This window comes from Nansenia antarctica (assembly GCF_963989245.1).
Source record: "Nansenia antarctica genome assembly, chromosome: 4".
Lineage (NCBI taxonomy): Eukaryota > Metazoa > Chordata > Actinopteri > Argentiniformes > Microstomatidae > Nansenia > Nansenia antarctica.
Window position 1 is genome coordinate 58,867,192 of NC_137689.1, and position 8,661 is coordinate 58,875,852.

Consider the following 8,661-nt stretch of genomic DNA (forward strand, 5'->3'; position numbering starts at 1 on the left):
GCTGATAAGCATCTGAGTTTTCAACCCTCGCCCCCAATTAAAAACCTCAATCCACTGATGAACATACAGTATCAATTAACAGATTAGGATCCCAATCCTCTTATGAGCAGAGAGCAAAAGTGCCCTATGATAATGCCAGATCGGTTTACATCAAAGTGTACTAGCAGATTTCTGTATCTAGAACAGATGTTCAGAGTTTGATAATATATAGGTCACATATGCAACTGTCATTTACCATCCTTTTGACCTGTGATCTTTAGCATATTTACTGCGTCTATCTCTCTTACATTAAGACTGGAACCTTGTAGTCCTATTTACCGCTGGCCACTCAAGTTCTGTATGTACATATGTACGTACTGTTAGCATAGTGCCATATAAGACCCCCCACGTGTGTTTAGTTTAAACCTAATAGATAGCCTCAATAAGTAGGAATAAGTGGAAAAACACACAGGAAAGGATCAGTCCCGTCCGTGCACATTCTAATTTCAGCACCATGGACAGTTGGGGATAAATGAGTAGAAGAGAAGGGGGGCCATATTTGTTATCTTTCACCTGCTGATAAGACTGTGATTAGCACATTTTGATAGCCACGTTAGTATACATTTAGCCTACTTTAACCTTCAGTATATGAATTGAAATGCTAACTTGAATCTGACATTTTCGTCCATATGTTCTATTCGTTTCATTCGTTGGGATTGATAAACTCAGCCCAGCACAGTGTTCTTCTCCTTACCCTTGGTAGAGTTGAGTGACACATCACGTTGTGCCGTTTCTCATTCTCAGACTCCCCCCTCACGTCATCCCCCATCTCGAGGGACAAGGGGAAATGATTAAGGAAGACACTTTCAAATACCTTTCAAGTCACTCCCCATGGCACTTGCAAAGTAGGTAGGAGCAGAGTTTGATGAGGTGCAATATATTCTGTAAAAGAGGTAAAGCTAATGTCACAAAAATAATAGCCTTTTAATATAGAGGAGAGTCCTGGTGTAGGGTGTCACACTAAGCGTAAAGGATGATGTGTGTGGTATCGTGTGTGGGATCAGTTCGTCCCTATTAGAGAAATTATGCTATTTCGAACTGAGATGCAACATGGATCCTAAACTCCTAAGGTTTTGTTGTCAGGTATTAACAAACATTAGCAACATGAATTAGGAAACAACATTTGTCAAAATTACCCCAAAGCCGACTTGAATCCACAATGTTTGAGTTGTAAGTGTTCGTTTTACGCCCTCTCCAGCCCCAATCTACCACCTAGTGATGCAATCTTCCTTTTGTAGCTCTCAGCCAGTTGCTATGATAAGTGCATGTACACATGCTTACAGGAGCATGTATGCTATACTGTAAGTGAATAGCCTATCAATTTGGCCAACTGTGCCCCTAATGTCATTATTGGTCCTTTGACCTATGACATGTGGCTTTGGAGGTCACCCAGAAATGTGGAATCACTCATCTTTTTCATGATTCTCTCATATATATATATTTTTTTTTTAGAATTTATTGAGACAGGTGGAGGATGACAGAGATAAATAAGCAAATGACATGGCAGAAGGTGGTAACATGCTGCAAAAGGGTGATATGAGAATGGTTGCTGCAGCCCTAATTCACAACTATGCCACGCTTCAGCTCTCGGGTCTACTCTCACGCAAGTGTCGTGTTCTCTCACAAGGTTGTACACGGTTCTCTCTAACAATCATATCCATTTTTCTGACGCACATACATACCTTCTCTACGACGTGTTTACATGTTCTTTTTCACATGCGTGTAAGTGTTGAAGGCATGTCTGATAATGAGCTCATCCACAGTCGCAGCAGCAGCACAGTCCTGCTCCGAATCCCCAGAAGTCTTGGACTCATTTCACTGGAGCCACTGGAGCATGAACTAGGGTGAGTTTCCTGAAAGCTTTGTAGCTTAAGAAGTACTTAATTCCTCCTTGCAACAAAGACTTAGAGCCACGAGAGAGTAACAATTGTAAAATCAATGTTTACAGGTCAATCTTCTGTGCATGCTGTGAACAAACTACATTTGTTAAATGAAGAACGTTACTGGTCTAGGAGAGGCGAGGGCTTGCATTGTCAAAAAAGTACTGCTTTCAGAGCTGTATCCTTCTATATCTGTGTAGGCCCTGCTGAAGTAGTACTACGGTAGTTACTAGTTAAGCTATGAAGCTTTCGGGAAACTCACCCCTGTTAAGAACAACTGGTTGCTACTGATGCGTTTATACAGGCAGAAGGATTTATTCCTGATGTCCCCTACATGATTTGTCTGGGTCTGAGATAATTACCCTACACACCACAGAGCTGAACCGAGTCAAGCTGAACTGTACCTGTATCTGGCTACACTACTGCTGGCTGAGTACGCTACTCTGTACGTATCTGGGTACACTCTTCTGTATCTGGGTACACTATTATGTATCTGGGTACACTCTTCTGTATCCGGGTATACTACTCTGTATCTGGGTACATTGTTATATATCTGGGTACACTATTCTGTATTGGGGTCCACTATTTTGTATCTGGTTACACTACTCTGTGTCTGGGTACACTATTCTGTATCTGGTTACACTATTCTGTATCTGGTTACACTACTCTGTGTCTGGGTACACTATCCTGTATCTGGCTACACTATTCTGTATCTGGTTACACTACTCTGTGTCTGGGTACACTATTCTGTATCTGGGTACGCTATTCTGTACTGGGGTACACTACCCTCACTAACCCACTGCCTCCCATTTGGCTTAAAGCTTTAAAACTAAAGCTAATGTGCACTCAGGTCCTCCCTCGGCACTCCCTGCTTGCACCTTCTGCCTGTTTTCTTGTTCTCACGCTGGCTGTCAGCGACCAGTGAGTTACCGGTGCTATCACATGCTCGCTTTTCTTTTGGCATTGTTAAAACTAAATGAAACAAGGTAATTAGCTTGTTACAATTAAAGTGACTCGACTGGATAAATTGTAATCACCCAGAATGAAGTTGGTCTTCCCTGCAGGTTCGTCCAGCCAGCTGAGCAGCCTCATTTGCATAATTAAAATATACAAATGATAATGGATTTTGTACTCAATATCCAGCGGCTGTAGAGCCGGAGAAATATGAAATTACAATAACAACACGGTAGCCTTGAGGACAGAGGAGGATGGGGTGCTGTGTAGCGGGGTGGGGGGGGTAGGGGGGGGGTAGAAAGGAAGGATAGGTGAGCAGCATCACCATTTTAAAAGGAGGGAAACTAGATGAAAACATTTAGAAAGCAATATAGTTAATAATGCCAGTGGTGGGAGAGTAACAGAGAGGGATGGAGAGAGATAGAGGAAAGAGGAAGAAGGGAAGGTAAAAAGAGAGACAGAGAGGGCAAAGAGAGGGTGAGGGAAGGGAGAGAGGGAGAAGAGGAGAGATGGGAATGGAGGGAGTGCAAAAGAGTGAGAGAGAGAGAGAGAGAGAGAGAGAGAGAGAGAGAGAGAGAGAGAGAGAGAGAGAGAGAGAGAGAGAGAGAGAGAGGAAGGGAAAGGTGGACCAATTACATTTGCAAATTGTGAGCTGCTGGTCCTGGTAGCTTTGCCCTACCTCAAGGGAAGCCTTTCGCCTGATTACATGAAATTGGGATTGAATTAAACATCTAAAGGGTTGTCCTAAGACAAACTGAAATGAAATTAGACTCTGTCTTTTTTGCTTGGAGCACAAGAAAGCCAGCATGAGGGAGAAAAAGACTACGGAATTTTCGCAATTAGGTGAGGGACAATGTCATGAAATTAGGCCTTAGAGCTTTTCCCCCTCGTTTGGTAGTTTTGCGTTTTGCGTTTTGCCATCCAAAGTTGGGCACAGAGCAGCTGGATTCTCTCTGGCTGATGTCTTGGGTAATAGACATGAGAAAGAAAGGATGCCCCCCTACCCTGGTGAGTTCCTTGGATGGCTCAGAAGAGCACAAGTGGCTCACTGAGTGGCACATGCCCAAAGCACTGGGCATGGAACCAAACACGACAACGTATCAGAGTGAAACAACACTTCACGCAATGGCAGCAGAATGATCACTTACATTCATTGTTTTTCTTTCTGAGGAAGGATGACAGTAATACTACGAAGCGCTACTGTTGTGTGTACTGTATCTCAGTTGTTGTTTTTTGTTGTGTTGTGAATGTATGAATGTATCAGAGAGCATAGAGGTGTGTGTGTGTGTGTGTGTGTGTGTGTGTGTGTGTGTGTGTGTGTGTGTGTGTGTGTGTGCGTGCGTGTGTGTGTGTGCGCGTGTGCGTGTGTGTGTGTGTGTCTTTGAGAGAGACAGAGAACAGATGTATCTTCTTGCTAGTTTCCCTCTGTGAGAGAAAGCAATAACAGGGCCTTAGCTGTAAGTAAATAATTAGCAGTAATCAAAGTTAATGGAACCCAATGGGAGACACTCTTACTGTATTGCAATAATCTCATTTAGGAGACAGCAGATTTAGTGGATAATTGGGCATAAGTACACTCTAATTCCCCAGTTCACATACGCTGTTGTTATTCTTTCTCTGTGTGTGTAAACAGAGGAGGGCCGCTGCAGACGACACAGTAATTGTTTTCACCAAGACATACAATTACAATTAGCCTTATGTAGCACACAAAGGGAAGAGTCGTTTCCTGTGTTTGAGAATCTGTGTCTTTTAATTTTCTATATGAATAAAATATACTGTAGCCATCAGAAATCAAACTGTTTCATTTTGTGTATAGGTGATACTGCAAATCATACACTAGGAACAGAATGTTTGCATGCACGTCCATGGGTACAGCAATGTGACGAGACACAGGGACAACTAAATCAATTGTGTCTGTTCTTTGAGCTGCTGTGTGTATGTGTGTGTGTGTGTGTGTGTGTGTGTGTGTGAGTGTGTGTGTGAGTGTGTGTGTGTGTGTGTGTGTGTGTGTTCCCCTGGGTTAGCTGGCTGCCTGCGTCTGGAGCGCTCGCTCATGATGAAGTTAATGGAGGATAGTGGCAGCCGCGCGGCGGGGATCCGCTCATGGGAAAGACCAGCATGCCTTGCTCCAGGTGTATGTGACGGCCTTGCCACAGAGCCCAAGCTCGGAGGTGTCCAGATGTCATTAGAGCACAATCTGCCTGTGTGTGTGTGTGTGTGTGTGTGAGTGTGTGTGTGTGTGTGTGTGTGTGTGAGTGTGTGTGTGTGTGTGTGTGTGTGTGTGTGTGTGTGTGTGCGTGTGTGTGTGCTCCACGTCTCACCGGCCAGCATATCACAGGAGCAATGAGTCCTTAACCCACAATTTAATAAGAGAGAGAAATTATTTACACAGTGGGAGGGTGGACCAGAGCCAAAACACTTCCTGTGTATGCCCCCGTCTCTTTATCTCTCTCCATCTTTCTCTCTCTCTGTCTCTCTTTCTTTCTCTTCTCTTCTTCTCTTCTTTCCTCTGCCTCTTTTTCCTCATCATCGCTGTCCTTCTCTCCCCTTGCCATTATAATTTCCAATGGAGTATACCGTATATCTAATAGTATGTATTAAGTTAATCTCCCCCAAATGATATATGTTGTAATATTATGAAATACACTATATAGTGTACATCCTACAATGTGAAATGTATTTATTCTTCCAAATATAATATATTGATCCTATAGAAGCCTATAGTACAGTATGTATTATGTTTAACTGTGGGGCTATATGCCACAACTACCAAGGAGAATTTAAAGATAGATTAAAGATTAAAGATAGATTCATTAAATATTAGCCAATATTGTTTTTTTGCCGACATCCAGTCAACTGTCAATAGTCTCTCTCTCTCTCTCTCTCTGTCTCTCTATCTCTGCCTCTCTCTCTCTCTCTCTCTCTCTCTCTCTCTCTCTCTCTCCCTCTCTTACTTTACTTCCTTCCTCTGCCTTTCACATGACCCTCTCTACCTCGCTTTCCTTCCCTCGCTGCCTCTTTCTCTGTCTCTGCCCCTCTACATCCACCGTCTTTTTCATCCATTACACCATTACTTTAAAAAGCGTCCAATTCAGACTCTCTATATATTACAAACCTCAATTACATGATGTGTTTACAATTTACATTATTGTTATTATTCAGAGTAATTTCCTTTGGTGTTGCAAAGCCCTGAAGGCTCAGCCTCCAAAGCCCCCTCTATAGCCGGTGGGGAACAGGGACAGGACAGCTTAAAGCACTATATTACCAGACGCAGACTCTAAAAGATGTATTTAATCTTAAGATATTAGGCTAAGGTTATTTTTACTTACCATCACTGTGGTATTAAAATGGATAGTTACAGTTATTGAAAGGGACTTTGTGAAAGGCAGTTGAGTGGAACTCCAAATTAAATGGAGGGTAGCTTTTGGAGGGTAGCTTTAATCAAGGAGTGCTGGATGAGGACGAGGATGAGGCAGTGGAGAGGGTTTAAACTCACACACACACACACACACACACACACACACACACACACACGCACACACACACACACACACACACACACACACACACACACACACACACACACACACACACACACACAGACTGAGGACCAGGACATGGGGCAAAGAGGCATGGGAGGGTTCAAACAACAGTGCTTATGTCACCATTAGCCAAATGAGCAGTATAAGATGATTATTTACACAAGAGGAGATTAATGCCCAATTCCATTTCCCTTTTTTACCCCTACCCCTCGTTTTGGAGTGCCACTTGCTTTGGAGCCAAGCCCTCCGAACAGAGTCACAAGGGGTAGTGGTTGAAAATCTTGATACGTCATCAGTAGTATCATAGAAAAGCATTGACACTCGCAATTCATTCACAACTTTCATCCTATCAATCGATCAAACAAGTCATCAAATGAAAAAGAACAATGCTTCATTATCAGGCCGTTCATGACAGAATAACGGTGGTCTGTAGGCTAGCAATCCATGCTCCTTCCCTGTCAGTCTGCACTGATATTAGAGGAGGGATAGGCATTGGCCTTAAAACATGTAACGTTAGATATATAACGTTAGACAAGGAGCAATGTATTTCTACGGAAAGGCTGTGCTTGACGCTCCCATTGGACTGACGGCGGGGCTCATACAATCTCTGCGTTTGTTATAGATACGAGTGCTCCGGTGTCTTGCTGGTAGTCAAATATATTTATTTATACAGCATAGCACATCACCATAATAGCGATTTTTTTGTTATGCTTGTTGTAAATAAAAGTTCTATGATGCATTGGAATGACATTAAGCTAAGATAATAAGATGGTTATCATAATTTTTAAAAATCTTTATTAATAAGTTATTACAGAAACAGTAAGTGACATTTTCCGAGAGTGAAATCTGTTTCATCGGTTATCGATGAAGTCTATGAACATGGGATTCAGAATTAATTCAGAATAAAAGTCAGAAACTTTTTTTTTTAATACAAGTCTTAACCTTTTTTTTCCTGAATAAAAGTCAGAAACTGTTTTTTTTTCAGAATAAAAGTTTTAAAACATTTTCAGAATAAAAGTCTGACAAAAAGAATTTCAGAATAAAAGTCTGAAAAAATAATAATGCCGATTTTTATAATTTTCTACAATACATTGAAATGACATTAAACTAAGATAATACGATGGTTATCATATTTTTTTGTTCTTTATTAACAAAGAAAATAATTACATTTGTGGTTTTCTCTTCCTGCCTGTTTTCCTCATTCCACTATGGTGTTGTTTGTGTTGAGGCCTTTTTGCCTCTTATCATCAGGAAATTAAATGCATGTTCAATTGGATTTAAATCTGAAGATTAACATGGCCAGTCAAAAACTTTCTACTCTTTGGCCATGAAAAACTCTCTAGTTGCTATGGCAGTATGTTTTGGATCATTGTCTTACTGTATGATGAAGTGCCTTTGGAGGACTCAGGCATGTTTCTGTACACTTCAGAATACATTCTGCTGCTGCCGTCAGCAGTTACATCATCAATTGAGACAAATTGGCCAATTCTAGTGGCAGCTATACATGCCCAAACCATAACAGCCTCTCCACCATGTTTCACAGATGAGGAGGTATCATGTAAATCATGGGCAGATCCTTTTTTGTCCAAACTTTCCACTTGTAATTAATTATCTATCCACAATACTTTTTTCCAGACATCTGCAAGCCTTTTGGGGAATTTCTTTTAGCAAATTGTAACCTGACCATCCTTTTTGAGTGTAACTAGTGGTTTGTACGTTGCAGTGTAGTTTGGCTAGTGATGTATTCTGCTGATGGTAGACACATTCAAGACAACCTGTGTGTGTTCCTGATCAGTGGGACAGTTGTTTTGGTGCCCTGAAAGGGGGAACAAGTATAAAAAGTGTTGTCATTTCTAAATGGTGAAATCAGTATGTACACAAATTAACTTCAAATAAAATCTGAGAAGCTGTACTTTAACCTCATAGTAATGGTTTGATTTCGAATCCAAACTCTTGGAATATAGAGCCAAAAGAAGACTACGTGCTTCACTGTCCCATTACTTACGCAGGGCACTGTACAACATGTATATATATATATGTAAATAAGTGCATAATTTAAGTAATACTCTAGTCTAATTAGATGGGAAATTAAATTGTCATTACTACAGTATATGGAAGTGGGTGACAGGACAAAATGTGACAGGAGACAAACATTGCTATCGTCCCTTGGGGTCTCCAAAGAGAACCAACCTGAGAACTAACAAGGTATGTTATTAAGCACAGAGGTGCAACCTTGCTAAACCTTT